Here is a 17,585-nt window from a genome sequence, read left to right as displayed (position 1 = left end):
GTTATTAAATCCGTGTACACACAAAGATTCTAATAACTCGAGCGGATGCAAGCCTTGTTTAGGTACACTTGTTTGTAAAAATAAATGGAATAAAGAAACAATTTGCAAGTTAATATCTTGGAACAATTGTTTATAGTAAGAATTATTATATTTTTCTTCGTTCAAATTAAATTTTATATTGTAAATTCTGTTGCAAGTTAATGCTGATTATAATTAAAGATCATATTAGCTTATCAAGATCTTATGAACAAAATACTTGAGTGGCGGTTTTTGAGGTTAATCTGCTCTGAAACGGCTTCGCCGATTCTCATGAAATTTTGTGTACACATAATGGCTAGACGTTTGCTGGGACAGAAGACGTCAAGTAGTAATCTTCTTCTTCTAATATATAAAATTCCCATGTCACGATGTTAGTTACCGTACTCCTCCGAAACGGGTTAACCGATTTTTACCAAATTTTATATGCGTGTTCAGTAGGTCTGAGAATCGACTAACATCTATTTTTCGTACCCCTAAGGGTGTTAAGGGGTGCTCAAACTAAAAAAATATATACAATTAGAATTAATTTATTAGGCTAAACAACGTTTGCTGGGTCAGCTAGTTTTTATATATTTCTCAAAACAAGACAACATAAAAACACACACACAACAATAAAATTTATGTAACGACCCAAATAGGCTTAAAAAACCACAAGCCGCTTGTTATATGGAACCATATATCATTGAACAATTCGAACGAAAATCACAACAGTCGTGACGTATCGAGAAATAATTAATTAGTACCAAAAAATAAGAAAAAAATGTTTTGAAAATGTAAGAGCAGACTGTCTGGCGTTTGACCCCAAAAATCATACAAACGTCTTGAGTTCCAATAAAGAATATGGGAGGACCCTACAAAACTAATTAGTTTCGAATGAAGACTGTATTCCCTAAACATAGATCAAGTTTATTTTCTTTACATCACAATACAGACTCCCATTTCACATTACATGGACACTAGTGTATTAACATAATGTTTAAAACCTGTGGTCTTGCTCCCGAGAGAATCGATTTCTTTTTCAATCGAAATGAGATCGAATTGAACTAGACAAATAGATGGAACGCTCGATTGACAGCTAACGACTTGACTGATAACACTGAATCATTACTCCATCTTTGTTTACTTTCGATAGCACTATTTCAGAACCCAATCCAAAACCGAATCAAATTCAAAAACAGAACCAGTGAGTTTTAGAAGTACACCTCCTGTTACACAGCTCTCGATATTTACAAATGGAATTAAGAGTGTCGCGTTGATCGCTCACAAGTGCCACATCCAGCAAACATTTACATGAGTGAAGAGCACCTGACACGTCATACCCAAATCTCTAACCTCTATTAACGTCCTAAAATCCGCAAAGCTTAATTTCTTTGCACGTTCCTGGTCCCTCGGAAAGTCGTTTCGGCAAAGTAATTGCTTATGAGTGGAAGCGGATAAACGAAACGAGTTCCACTCTGCCGGGGCTCGTAAAATGAACTCAGGGGCTTGCATTTAATTAATACAACTAGTAGAAATACGTGAGAGCACATCGACTGAAATGGAATCATTCCTTTTGACCGCCGAACTGGCTCTTCTCGTAGAAAAATTACCCAAATTACCACGTCCGCATCAGCGTTTTACCGACCCAAAGCTAAGTGGGATTGCACTTCATGAATTCAGTTACTCTTTCCGAACGTTTCAAACTTTCGAATCGAACGTTATTTAAACAGCTACTTTAAATTGAATGTAAATGTTCTCTTTGGTTTTTAACGTACTGTCGGGAACAGATGATACTTTCCCGCGGAATTGTTTCCTGTAATTAGCTCGATCTACTTCAGTTACTAATAGTACGGTGCGGGACAATGCCAAAGGAAAAAGTTAAGGTCAATAGTCTTTAATTTAAAGACGGAACAAAAGGGACACCAATAATAGGAGAGACAAGAGCACGATTACAGAACGACGAAGTAGCAGCAGCTTTGGATAGTATAGAGCTGTTAAATAACTATACTAGTGTGACTGTATCAATTAGGTCACCCTGATGTGACTTCACAATGAAAACTATATATGTTTTCCACACACATAAGACATTTCTATTTAGAAACGGAATCAATAGAACAAAACACATTTAAGATATATTTTCCACTTGAAAAAAAATCATTTTCTCAGTTGTTTCGCAAGTAGTATTGGATAAATTTCAATGTATTGTTTATTTTCAATTCTTAACGATGCAATGCCAACATCTCTAGATACATCCCAACTTTTTTCTTGAGTCGTTGTCGGTATGCAAATTGCGAATTCATTAAATGATTGTACGTCCGTCTGTAGTATTCGTTTTTTCTTCGGTGCTTGTTAAGAGTCTCTTGTCCACTAAGTTTAATGGTAGCGTTTAGATACTCTAATAATTAAACCGCTCTACTATTGTTTACTGTTTTAATTAGTTTGTCTTGGAAATAAAAATTGTTTTAATTTATTTGTCTGTATCAATATATGAGGTACCAGAAACATTAAATAAATTTACCCAAACTAAAAAAAAATAGATTGGTAATTTAACGAGAAAAAAAGTGCAAGTACTAAATAATTATCATCAGCCTTCCGAAACACGGAAAAACTATCCACGGAACGACTGTATCAAGCGTAGCTTAACCTAGGATCGATCTCCTCTAGTGTTTAGATTTAGCACCACGTACGTGCAGTACGTCTTTTTACTTCATTAACGGTAACTACAGCTCAAAACTATTTAACCAAACCTGTACTTTTTGCTTGCAGCAAAAACTAGTAAAGTGATATACCTCAAGATGACAGATGATTGCATTTGCCGAGGCCCGCAGGTGGCTCCAGTGGCCGCAGTAAAGCAAGACTGAGCGAGACACTCACCGGCTACCCACTGGCTTACAACCCAACCACCTTCATTTATCATCGCTTACGAACATCAGTTACAAACGTTCACTCGTTCGTTCGTTCAATGAATGATTGATGTCCAAAGTTTTTAGTGAAACGTTTTACCACCACTATGATCTATGAAGTTTTTTCATAATGACCGAGTAGATTTTCCATGTCATTAGACTTCCAAATTCAAATTTGGATTTGTATCTCGTTTCGATTATACTTTTCATAACTCGTTTTGTTTTTCCATGCAAAATAATGCTTTAGGTATATAGTGATTTAATCAATGCATTTTATTGCAAAAGCATTTCTTTTGTCTACCATTCATTGCTTTGCATTCCCTTTTCGCATTATTAAGCTCACGACAAAAGAGTCAAACAGAATGTCGCGTCGAACGGACAAAAAAAGCATTAAAATTTTACTTTAAAAATATAAGACGACAGTGAACGCCTTGGAAGTGTAGCCGATATTGGATGAATACTAAACGAGAGCAGACTAGAATATAAGCTAATACCGGGAAATAATCATTTCCTATTGGAAAATTCTTTACGTCTGAGATGTTGGAAGCCGTTCAAACCGTCACATCACTCCGCGAAATTGCATCTCCCTTCTAATTTGTATTCAAGAACATTTGCCCTCAAGTGTTATTTGTTCATAAGGCGAGACGTTAGACTCACGACGCGACACTATGTCAAATAGATAATTTAAATGGTCTTGGACTGAAACGTCTTTCAACAAATCAATGTCCTTGACACGCTCTGTTCCGGATGTGAATATGTTTGAAAAAGTAGAAATATCTGTCCGTATATCTAAGAAGCTAAGCCACGCCTATGTGATATTGAGGCTATTGAGACTATTTTATTTTCACAATTTTATTTTCCTTTTCAAGTCCACTTTTTGTACCTACAATTTGCGTGTAGCTATTATTTTGGCAGTCGCTATAAATTATTTTTTCCGCCATTTTTTTTCGAGTTTAACAATTCATAAACATACTCATCCCAAGAAATGGTAATGATAATTATAAATTTTCGTCCCAAAAATTAAGTTACCGTTCTACAATATACGTAGAATCAACAATGTCTATTTATTTTTCATTCGAAGGTATTCCGTACTGTAATTTCCTCAGGTCGCTGTCTCGACGTTCTTCCTACTCTTTGTGTATCGCCTCATTTTCTAAAGCTTCGAGTACAAAAGGGAGAGCAAGCAATCCTTAATTATTGTAACCTTTCCTGTGTAAAATGTTTTGAAAGGTAAATAGTATGATAGGACTCTAAGCATATTGCTTTGCAACATATTTGATTAAGTGACAATTATAGGGAGACTAATTCAGAAAAAAAACGTTCCAGTGGACTGAGACGGACTGATAATAATGACGATACAAGAATTTAATTCCTAAATTTCGTGAAAATAATAGGTAAACTTGATTTTTGATAATTTTAGGACCGGAATTCGAATATCTAGTCCCGCGAAATGTGTACAAAAAATCAGTCTTAATAAAAAAAGAATATACCTGTATTTCGAATACAAGATTGAGCACTGAATAAGAGTTTCAAGAGAGGTAGATTTACGCAGGATGCACGGAACGTGAGAAAACATGAAAAGGAACGTTAACATTACTTGCAAGTTTTAGCAAAGGTTTTATCTGTGTGGACTGTCTCAAATGAAAACTATAGAGACATTGTTATCTAAGTGATTTAAATATATCTCAAGTTATGATTTATACCTGCCCTATGTTTTTCACATTTTCCATTGTATCTTCGTTCTTATCAGCTGCAGCGTGATGGTTTATACCCTAAAGCCTTCCTCGATGAATGGTCTATTCAACACAAAAATAATTTTTCAATGTGACCCAGTAGTTCCTGAGATTAGCGCGTTCAAACAAACAAACTCTTCAGCTTTATATATTAGTAAGTATAGACAAAAAAGGCTTTCCCTAAAATATTTGAGAGACATCTTTAAAATTAACCAACAAACGGTCTTTTCTATTTATTCGTATTTTAGCTCTAATCCTGAATACTGGAATTTTATAGTACTCAGTTCAGAATAAAAAGAATTCTACATTATCTTACATACTTTTGAACTCTAAGGTCTTAAAAGATTCTATGCCAGAAAAATCCATGGCTTTGCTTAAAAGGTAAACGGAATTAAACATGATTTCTTGAATTGAATTGGAAAGGGCAAAAAAATCTCAAAGTCAGTCAATACGACAAAGAGAGTTTTTTTTAACAAAAAGAGTCCCTAAAATAGAATTTACATCATTGTTTAAATACTAAGCAATTACAGTAAATATACGCTCAAATATTCATAACGCATGCTAAACGCGGCAGTATAAAATTTAATAATAGACATTCCCTGGCGAATATTCCTCTCACACATATGTATTTATGTAGGTGTCTATATGTACACGTGCTCTTTACTTTGAGCATCACACGTGAAGTGGTGTGGTGGGCTTGTTTACGAAGCCACTCCTCTAAAAGGTGACAGAACATCTTGCAAAATAATTTATTCTTGATTCAACTAATGACTGGTAATTTCCATAATTTTGACCTAAACGAAATACTATAGACTAAAAAAAAGAATCATTAAAATCCATTCATAATTGGCGGAGAAATCGAGTAACGTACATACCTTCAAAAAAAACATACGGGTCGAATTGAGAACCTCCTCCTTTTTGAAGTCGGTTAAAAACTCAAATATTAGAGCAAACTGAGAAGCTGTCTTCCTCAATCTGAACTATAATACGTTGTAAAGTATAACACGGTGTTTACAAAAAGTGATGGCGCTGTGTGACCGGTACTGCGGCACGCCTGACGGACTACTAGCGTAACCTTTCCCAAGTGACTGAATGACAATAGACCAGTATTTTTAATATTCGTCATATCAATGCGACCTTTTCAATATTTAAGCTGTCAACGACCACTAGCTATATTTCATAAACTATAGCTGTTTGAAGGCCTCTAGTTCAACATCCAAACTATAGTTTATTACCTTTTTACCATTAGATGCAAATAGAAAGATTATGTAATGTACATACCTACATAAGAATAGAAATGAATGAGCAACACACAAAGAGAATTTCACTCTACTCTAATAAACACTTGCTTTTAAATTTTTCATTTTTTTCCACCGGGAAACTTGTTACTTTTACGATAAACTTTTGTATTTTAATAGACGACTGTTTTGTATGTTTTTGTTTTGTTAAAGATTCTTTGCACCAGATGTTTATGCGTCGAGTGCTTTCGAAGTAATGGGAATCAAAGCAAACATGCTACCGATATTGATATTTTAATTTTAGCGTTTTGTTTGAAAACGGTACCCTATTACTGACTCTAAGGCTAAGCTTTCAGTTCGTCCATCACGAGGCTAAATGAACTAGCATGTAGACAGTTTATATTGCTACAGATTGTGTACCTCTATAGCCAGAATAACTATGAAAAAAAAGGATTTAAAGGGTACTCATAAAATATACGTGAACCCTGGTATGAAACCCTTCGTCAACAAGTCTAACCCGCAAATCGTAGTTTTTCTTGTTCTCTGAATAACTGAAATTCTTCTTTTATTTAATCTTATATCTATCAAGTATTGTATAAACACTTAAAAGACTATTTAATACATATTACGCTTTAAGTCCAATCGACTTGAGATCAAAGACTCGGGCGACTATCTCGTGTGTCAATAGAGAATAATGGATTTTTTAAACGGTCAGTCACACCCGACCTTATATACTGCCAAGAGATATCACAGGGATATATAGATATCACACACATTTGGAGATAACAGTTTAAAAAGTATATAATGCACTGGCAAGTATCCGCTTTGGATACGTTCCATATTATTTATCACAATTCGATAATGCGCTTTTGATCTCTGTACAATTGTGGTCAAAGTTTCGGTGATCGGTAGTCATAATATTATAAACTAGCTGTTGCACGCGACTTCGTCCCCGTGGGTAGAAGATATAAGTTATGACTTAAACCTGCCCTGTTTTTTTTTCACATTTTCCATTGTATCTTCGCTCCTATTAGTCGCAGCGTGATGGTTTATAGCCTAAAACCTTCCTCGATGAATGGTCTATTCAACACAAAAAGAATTTTTCAATTTGAACCAGTAGTTCCTGAGATTAGCGCGTTCAAACAAACAAACTCTTCAGCTTTATATATTAGTAAGTATAGATATAGATATAGATTAATGCGAAAGCTTTTACATAAGTATATTTTGGACTTCTTGATGTGCAAACGCTAATAAACGTTTTAAAAGTATCTTATGTTCTGAATACTTATTGTGAAGCTGTGCAAAAAAATATAGTGACTTCGTTAAAGTAAAACATTGAACTGTTTTAGCGAATTACAAAAACCCTAAAGACCGAAGACTAACTTGGAACGTGGAGTTAACCAGCTCCTAGGAAATACTGCTCGGTCTAATTCTATATAAAAACGTTATCTTCAAATTACTGAGAATTCTAATTAATTAAGAACGTACCAACCGTAGCTTAATGTAACTTTAATTAGCGATATTCTACCACGATACATGGATACAGCCTGGTGACAGACAGCCGAAAAAACGAACAGGCAACGAAGCCTTAGTTATAGGTTTCCGTTTATAAACTCCATGTATAAAAGGAACCCTGAAAAAAAGACTCTCAGTCACTATAATGCTTTTTAAGTGGGTCAACTTCAATAGAGAGTGGAACAGAAATTAAAAGTTCTGCGAACACTTGTGACGTTAATAATTAAGGTCGGAAGTTATCTAACCGTGCAGGGCGTTGAGCTGGTAATTGTTGGAGTAGCGAGTATCCATTAAACTATATATAAACTTAATTATATAATGCATGGGGAAAATTAGTAGGACATTGGTAAAGACCGCAATTTATCATTTAAATATATTGCGGTAGTCTTGCGGTTGTAACAGTATGGGTTCGTATGTGTGAGGTGCAGGTTCGATCTTAACGCAAGGCGAAGAGTACCATTGTAACATTTTTTAAGTTATATTTATAATTTCTTTATAATGCTAAGACACCACTGAAAAACGGTGACGAAACCTGGATTCCAATAACTTATTTTTAGCTCAGTCTCGTATCCCCTTTTTCATATTGTATTTTAATATATTATAGCCAACGATTTATTGTTTCATATCGCATTTCGATTAGCAGCTTCGACTAGTTTTTTTTTAATATTTACTCTACGCTATCTTACCTCTATGCTTTAAAGAGTTGCTTACTTAAATGAGCTTGCTCTAAAATCTGTCCCTATTTCAAATTCAATTTCGAGTACTTTAGTAGGCCAGCAACAGTGACCACAATGAGGACACCAAAAAGTTTTGTTTACCTAATGCTCATTAAGACAACCTACGCAAATTAAAGGTCACAGCCTTCGTGGTCGGTGAAGGACCGAGATTTTCTCTCAAAGCTCTAATACAGCATGACATGTTCCTTTTATAAAACACTTGAAAGTAATGTATTACATTTTCCTTCCTTCGAATATCCCTTGTAATTTGACTTTAAAAAAACAGAATAAATAGAAGATGATAGAAGTCATTTGTTTTACTCTTTTTTGGGTAAAATTACGACGTATAGTCTATTTAGGAAATATAAATAAGAAAAAACTTAAATTAAACCTTATTTGGTCACATGGCACTGTTGAAATCGATCTCTTTACTATCGCATAATACTATTAAGCACGACAACTTACTACTAAATCCGATGAAGCAGTCAAATCAGATTTTTTTTCTACAAACAACAAACAACAACAAATATTCTTTGATAAGCAAATCCAACTCAAAGTCTATGTATGCCGAAATTTAATAAATCGCACATTTACGAAACAAATAAAAAAAAACCACGCGTAAATTGCATTCGAGAACTTTCTAGATTACTTTTCCAACTGATTCCAAGAATTTAATTAAAGAAAAAATGATAAGTTTTTCGTTGAACGTGATAACATATACCAATATATAGAGGTCTAGGTCTAGACAAACTGACTGGATTCAATTTATTTTATTTGGGCTCAGTCGTTTTTATATATCTTGCGGTATGTTATTTACATTCGCCGATACATTTTATGAATCAGCCTAAGGGCTTGATACGCATTTATTCAGAACTATTGCGATCCTTGAGAATATTAAATCAATCGGATATATTGAATACTGCATAGAAATTGGTATGAAGCTAGTTTTGATATGACTCTACTTTTATATTGGAAATTGAATTTATTGTGAAGTATTAGCTTTAAAAGTAAATAGTCGATATTTGGAGGCACTCGCTGGTACATTTTAGTTTTCAATACTCGTATGGTGTTGTTCTGTTATAGGTATGTAGATATAAATAACAGTAATATTTATTAAATCAGTGGTAGTTTTATATAGAAGAATACTTGTGCCTGCCTGCCTATATTAATAAGAAGCATTATACTAACAATCTCATCGTCTGGGCTAACTGTTCACTAATTCTTCGCACTTGCGTCCTATGGAGTCATCAGTAGGACTAACTGCGGTCATCCTCCTAATTCTCATCCCACCGGATAAAAGTTCAATCCACTTTTCAAGGAGGTTTTCCAAAAGAGATATTTATACTAGTTTATTAAAGTAAAATAAAAATAATAAATCATACTCAACATCAACAAAAAGAAAGTTTATATTTTTATCCAACAACTTAACTTCTATCTAGGAAGCAAAAATGACGACTACACACTCTACACAGTATTCCACAAAGTTAATAAATAGCTTCTAATAAGAGAGGAAACTTTCAGAGAAATACCTATTTACTTCTAATACTTAGAACTTTCAAAAGACGTTCTCAAGATGTGTTAATAGATACTTGAACGATTGTAACTGTAGCGAGCTAGTCCGAGAATCCCTACTAATATTATAAATGCGAAATCAACTTTGTCTGTCTGTCTGTTTCGCTTTCACGTCTAAACCACTGAACTGATTTTAATGAAATTTGGTACAGAGATGAGTCGACCTTGAGAAAGAAAATAGGATAGTTTTTATCCCGGATTTTTGAAGAGTTCTCTTTGAAACGCGATATAACCGACCTCGGCGCGGGCGAAGCCGCGGGCGAAAAGCTAGTAATATTATAAATGCGAAAGTAACTGTCTGTCTGTCTGTTACTCTTTCACGTCTAAACCACTGAACTGATTTTAATGAAATTTGGTACAGAGATGAAGTTGACCTTGAGAAAGAAAATAGGATAGTTTTTATCCCGGACTTTTGAAGAGTTCTCCTTGAAACGCGATATAACCGACCTCGACGCGTTCGAAGCCGCGGGCGAAAAGCTAGTGGTATATAACTGGGAGTATATTTATCTGTATATAGATGGAAGGAAAGCCAGAGGGAACGATTAAGATCTGTATCGGTTCCTCTAATAGTGGAATCTCTAGATCCCAGAAACACTAAATTACCGACGTTAGACTACATATCGATGGATAAACAATCCAATGGGTTTGGAAATCGATGTTACGTAGTATTTATTTACCTAATATACTGTATTAGGTTAAATAATACAGCTTTGTTGTTTACTGAAATAGTGTATGACAGATTAATACTTTAATTAAGTGTATGATACACATAACTACCTGTAACAGTGAAAGATATTTGAGTTCTCTATAAACATTAATCAATGATGAATTATTCTAAGGAAAGGCATTTTTGCACATATATATGAGTGGTATTCATATAAACTGAATACAAATTATTCCCCAATTCACAAAGAGTAAAAATCTAGATGAAAGATTAAAATGCCATGGTGTGACAAAGCTTATTGACAAAAAAAGGTCTTACTAACCGATTTTTTCAGTTCCGAGCCATGGGAAATTAAATTTTACTAGCGAAGCAATAATATTCAAATTACATATTTACCAAATCACTTCGATACAAGCTTTCGAAGGCCAATGAACCTACCAAGTAATTATTACACGAACATCCTCTATCTCGTTATTACCGTATTGGCCAATATTCATGCCATTCTAGATAATATCGGTACCACAGCGTCGTTATTAGACCTTCCGAAACAAATCATTTTGTACGTGCCTTCGATAACCCATATAGAATAGTTATGGTAATAATGCTCTCCGAATAAAATATGAATACCTTAGTTCTGTGCCTTTCTGTTCGTCAATAAAGTTACATCACATCTGACGTATTGCTTTGTTACTGTATGAGATTGCAATCTCTATTTTCATCTTTCATCCATTTTCATGCAACGGTACTATTCCATTCATACCGATAGTTTCTAAATATAAATATACTCAATTTATCTGAGAGCTATTTTCCAATTTAGTAAAACCTCTTTGTGGATTCCCAGTAAACAAAATCGATATCGCACAAAAACTGAGTGTGCATGCACAGATTAAATAACAGCAATATCTACAGCAGAATTCTGAAAACCCATATTTTAATCAAATAAAATTATTAGCTTTCAAATTGAGTTTCTCATTTATACGAGTTAACACCAGAAAATTCTCATATTCATGCAAATAAACAAAAAAAAAACGAAACTGTTTGGTGTAGAAATGAAATAAAACGGCTATAAAGTTGTTAATAATACTCATATTTCATCGTAACGGCCCCCAACGGGGCGCAGATTGAGGCGGCCGGGTGGACAAATCCTTAACACTGGAGACGAGACAAGAAACGCCGAAATACACGAATCTTATTGAAGCGAGACAATGTTTCCTCTAGTTATTGTTATAAGTCTCAAGTGCCTTTGTCTGTATATCTAACTTAAGAGGGACATGAATTGTAGGTTGTAACGATTAACGTGTTAAAGAAACATAATAACATTGATCTTACATTTTATTTCAGTTAAATGTTTATTTTATTTACTATTCAAGTCTTTTCTATGGTTAAGGAACAATATGGATTTACCTAAATGGCATAATCCTAAATATTATTATTCTTCTATTTCAGTATTTTCTTTGAACAAAACAATGCTATTAGCCTGTACCTACGGAGCCTTCAGCTACTTCATTTTCATCAGTGAAATGTTTTTGAACACCCGACAAAATAAACAATACGTAAACAGAATCTAGTTCAATAATTCCCAATCAACGTCGACCCAAATACAAAGTACTAATAAAGGTACTAGATTGCATGCGAGTTACCTAATCGACTGAACATGGATGTGATATCCGAGTGAGTTTGTTTTGATAGTTACGTACTAGAAACCAATGTACAAAAGTTTATTTCGAATGGTCTATGGTAAAAAAAACATGGCGCCGGAATAAAGTGACAGTTCTACATTTTATTCGATTTGTGTCTATTGCGTCTCGATGTATATGTCATCGCTTTTAGTTTAATGTGAGGTACCTACTATGGTACAGGGAGTTACATGGAAAATATAATCAACGGTCTGAAAAGAATTGCGATATTATGAAAGAGTCATTTCCTGTTAAACATACAGCGTTACCGCTTTTACTTCGCACTGGGAGTTACACTCACACAGGTTGACGAATCTCAATGAAATATGCTTACAAGGAACAATATCAGCAACTTCATTAAATGCTTACAGATAAAAGGTATCCAAGCCAACAACAAACTTTTTAAAAATTGTTTGCTCAAAATGTAACATAAAATAACGCTTTTTGAACGTCAACATAACAGCTCCCAAATTAACTCCGACCAACCGCTTCCTAGTGTCATTACGCTCAAAGCTCTTTGTACCCTGATAATGGCTGGGAGTATAATAAAATTACCCGCAAGTGATAAATATTTCCAAAAATAAACATAAAATTAATCACTACCAAATTAAAGTTGACATAATTAATCGAATTGTAATCACGCTCGAATTATAATATCTGAGTAATCAAATAATAATTGTATGCAAAAATATGCGGTCTTTGCACTGGATTTTCAGTAGGTCAGTGCTCTTCAAAAGCATAGTGCAAGGGAGATACCTCTATGTTTAATAGCGCGCTATCTCGCTTCATATTAACAATAGTCGTATTTAAAGAATTTATAGTACAGTACTGCCACATGGAATCTCATTACTTTATTTAATATCGTCGAATCGAAATGGAAGAACGTCGCCATGACAATACTTAAGTAGGTGTGAATATATTACGCCCTAATTCCCCTTTTCGAGACTTTTTGAACTGTTGGTAAGATGATATTTACTCACGTGAAGTAAGTACGTTATAAGGGGATAGGGATGTGAACTAAACTAGGAAATTATAAAAATATATAGAGGATATTAATGAGTGTAACATGCTATGGTAAATATTTAATGTCCAATGCTGATAATACAATTATAGTCTTGAGAATGACGATGATTAATTGGGCTTTCAAAAATAAATTATGAAGTTATTTTTTAAATTTCGTACCCGAAGGATACAAATATAACTCTGTTACTGAGGCACCGCTAGCGCCAACAGGCTGCAGATAGACTAATGAGATTAACTCCATCACCATTGTAAGTACACATTATATACAGAGTGGCGCATAGATCATCCCATTAATTGAAATCACATATTCTGCTTAAGTTATTATATAAAAAAAAATGGAATTAATATTCAGTCCGGTCAAATTAGCTCCAAAAATAGGGGGTTACATTGAACATTGAGCATTGAACCTTGAATGTCTATTTTCACATATCACAACAACATGCAGATACATAAAACAATAGAAATTCACTATTTGTTTATGGACTGATAACAATTTCTTATAGATACGATGTGCTTAATATATTGTTATACATTAATAGCCACCCTTTATATGAGACATCTTACCGTGGTTCTGGTAATCAAATATCTAAATTCATTTTCTTGGTGTTATAATTTGAAATAGGAACCATTTAACCCATTTATTTTTTACACATCGACCTATTTTTTTATCGAACTATATTGGTGTATGAAACGTATTCGATTTCACTTCATATCGGAGTATTAGAGATTTTGGGTCCATTTCAATCCTCGTTCTGTAAAAAGTAGTGACAGCTGTGACCAAATGTAGGACATATTTGATATGCGTACTACTGAATCAATCTCGAATTCAAATGCCTCTAGTAGAGGCGAGAAGATAGCTCGTCGATTTAGTTTTGAGTTTAGTATTTTGAATACGTTGGACTTGTTTGGGCATACCTGAAATATTTACATCAGAGAAGGTTTTTGTTATTGAAGTATCCTTATACTGCTGCTGCGCATTTTCAGTGTATTTTTTCAGTCCGTTTGTTCATTTACATTATCATATTTTTAATCTTATTAAAAAACAACAAAGCCAAGTATTAAACACATTTACTTATATTACTGACACAAATAAATCCCTGTATCAAAAACTAAAACGCTAAATAATTAACAAACTTTTTACAAATTGTATCCACCTCCAATAAATAATATTCCCAAATGTGTATACCACACGGCATGTGCAAAAACCTTCGGTTGAATGGTTTAATATTCTTTTCCTTTAAAGACCTACCTTATAATAAATCTTTGGGACAGCAGAAAACTAGCGCTGTCCAAACAAGTTATCTACGAGTGTTTTATGCGACTATTCTTTCTGTGTACCTAACATACTCGTAAGGACGATTAACGACCAAAATTGCATTTTTGTATTCTTTAAAACAGTTCTCTTCTGTGTTTGTAATCTATTGTTCCAATTATTATGTTGATTGTGGTACACTGCCAGTATTTTGCCGAGTTTCTGTGAATATTAAGAACCTAATTATCGCTGGCTAAAAGTAGACGAAACCATTAATAAGAAACCAGAGCTCCTGATTTTTTTTTTCAACGAAGCGTCAAGTCACTTCGCATGCTTATAGATGGGTAAAAACTCTGACACGAGGTTGCAGGAAAACCATAACAAAATAAGATGACATGATCCTTTTTTGTAAAAAATCCAAAAATACTTAATTTCTCCATATAAATTTTAGAACTTAATTTTCCACTGGCCCTGGTCAAAATTCCTTTAGATCAATACAACAGTAATGGAGTAAACAAATTCATTGTTGACACCTAGTTGAGTGATTACAATCGACATCACAACAATATTTCTTCTCGTACCCACTGAATATCTGTTCCTTATATTATGTAGGTACATCAAGACAAGTCCATGAGACAAAGTTCGCGAGTGAGTCCACTTCAAAATTCGGAAGTTTCTACTTCAAAGGAGCTCTCCATTACTATTTAAGCACGGACTTTCTTCAACAGTGAACAGTACTTTGCTGTAGTGATAGTACACTGCCAACCGTCAATTTGAGGTTTTATTGACGTTGATTTTAAGTAGGTTGGGACTACAGCTTTGATGCTTAAAATAATTTTGATACTAGCTGATGCTTTCGCCTGGATGTTGGTTATAACTGCAAAAACATAACCCTTCTTCAACCAAGTCCAAGGTGCCTGTAACCTCTATACCAAGTAAAGCCGTTTGGGAGTGAAGAGGTAACAAACATATTTTCGAATGTATCATATAACTGTGATAATAGTATTATCACGACTTTTCGGCTTTTGTAGAGATATATTTATCCTACGTTCGTAGTACTCTGACACGCTTCCACGGTTGCTGCTTTTTTAAAGGACTCCTGCTTTGCGGACTTAAATTCGTATCACGGAGGTTTCACAAACACATTCTCAAAGACACTTAGACTCAGAAATGGTATTCGAGGATCACACAAACGCTGGTAGGTAATACGCAGGAATCGAGCCTGCGACATTTGTCAGTGATCTTGCGAGCAATCAATGCAGCTTTTACCAAAAAATTAAGATCTTAATCGAAATGGTTAGTAGTTGCTTTAATAATTTGTCGCTCAACCGACTTGTTTGTCTTTAGCCTATTCGTGTAGCGAGTTCGACTGGCACTTGACCGGGATTTTATAAACCACTTTATGCAAAAAGCCGTCAATTTCAACAAATTATTTAAACCATCGTGTAGCTGCGCTTGTTGACTGGGTGACCCTGTTTACACCTCGCCCCATATTGAATTTTGAACGCAGAATATGTTATTTAATGTTTGCGTAGCTATTTTGACTACATTTACATGGTGTGGCAGCTCTTGCCCGCAATTTTGTTCGGTTATCATGTTTACTTCGACGAAACAGATTCCTCGATGGAAATGATGGCGCATCTCTGCAATTTATGGTCGAAAAAACATTAATAAAGACGACCTTTACAGTATGTTAATAAAGACCAGTTGTTTTTAGAAATTCAAGTATAGATTAACAACCTATATTTGTATTCATAATCGTACCTTGCCAATGAAATTCAACACTTCTTTTTGTTAAACTTTTTTGAGAATAAATATTATTGGATGAAGTAAAAGAAATCCGAAGGTAACATTCTTTACGTTTCCTTTTCGAATAATAACCTCATTACTTGGTAGTCAGTTCAGGATAATTGCCCGTTAAGCTACGAAACTTTTTATTATTTCATAGTTACATGAAAGTTTGCTTCGTTACTTCTTACTACGAATTTCTAATGTAAGTATATTAGGTACTTACCTACATTATTTTGAATAATATGTCTGCTAAAAACCTTGATATTTCATGACATGTCCATATTAAGTATATTTATCTTGTAAAAAGATTTTAAGGCTCATTGTTATCATTTTCCAATAAGTAAATAGGTGGGAAGATGTTTAACGAGGAACAAACTCAGACTAGATATTAATACATGTTGTTACGATACTTTTATATTCCAAAATTACAATCTTCAAATGAGAAACAATATTTAAAGCTTAGGTATCTATATGTTTGTAGCTTCTGTATGTTTTAGCTTGTATGTAGTTAGGACTGGGCGCCGATTCTGCTATTTTACAATGGCCGATGAATTAAATTTGAAATTATTCCTTTTCTCTTAAGTATTTTGCCAATACAATAATTTGAACTTAATTATATTGACCTTGAGTGTACCGTTCCGCACTGAATTTCCAATTATTGTGTAGGGATAATGCTTAAGATAATACGAAAAGTGTCATTTTCATTCATTCATCAGCCATTGTTAATAGCAGAATTGGGGCCCTGGTTCTTTATTTCTCGGAAGCACTTTATTTATTACGTTGATTTTGTTCCCGTAGGACGTATCTAAGTTCGTTGTAAATATTTATATACACACCGTTACGAATAACTAAATACCAAGAAAATAACATATTCCCAAAGTTACCTGAAAAATTTCAATGTTTTTTATTAAACGGCTTAATAGCGAAAGCAATACTTGGAAGCAAATTCACGACCAATTTGCTACCAATTTGCATTCGAGACCAATAGGTTTTGTTCGCAAAACACAATTTTCTTTTTACCTACATTATTACTGAACTTCATAAGTTTTATCTGCTTCGTTCGATTGCTTATTTCTTATGTTATTATAATCAAGCTCCTGGACAATTTTGTTTGATAAGGCAAATCTATTCATAAGTTAACACGTTCTTTAACAAAAGTTTTGCAGTAACATCCTCGCCAACCAAGCTGGGAGCAAAATCATTATTTTTACCACTTATTAAGGTATACTTATACCTAAGTATTACTTAACAAATTTTCCTATTAATTTCATCAATCCCATAAATATAGTAAGGTGGCTACATAATGTGATTCAAAGGTACCAAAGTCAACCTATAGTTTATAAAGTTACCCCATAGAGGTCGCTCTCGTTCGTAATTGCGTCCTAAGTATTCAGCCTTTGAGCTTTTGCTTTGTTCCCGATGTTCCCCTCTTTATTATTATATCCCGTTGAAAACATTCCGAGTGCCACCGCCTCGTAATACAT

Source organism: Trichoplusia ni, chromosome 19 (genome assembly GCF_003590095.1).
Source record: "Trichoplusia ni isolate ovarian cell line Hi5 chromosome 19, tn1, whole genome shotgun sequence".
NCBI classification, from domain to species: domain Eukaryota; kingdom Metazoa; phylum Arthropoda; class Insecta; order Lepidoptera; family Noctuidae; genus Trichoplusia; species Trichoplusia ni.
The sequence above is the reverse complement of the archived record's forward strand: the minus strand, read 5'-3'. Positions refer to the sequence as shown.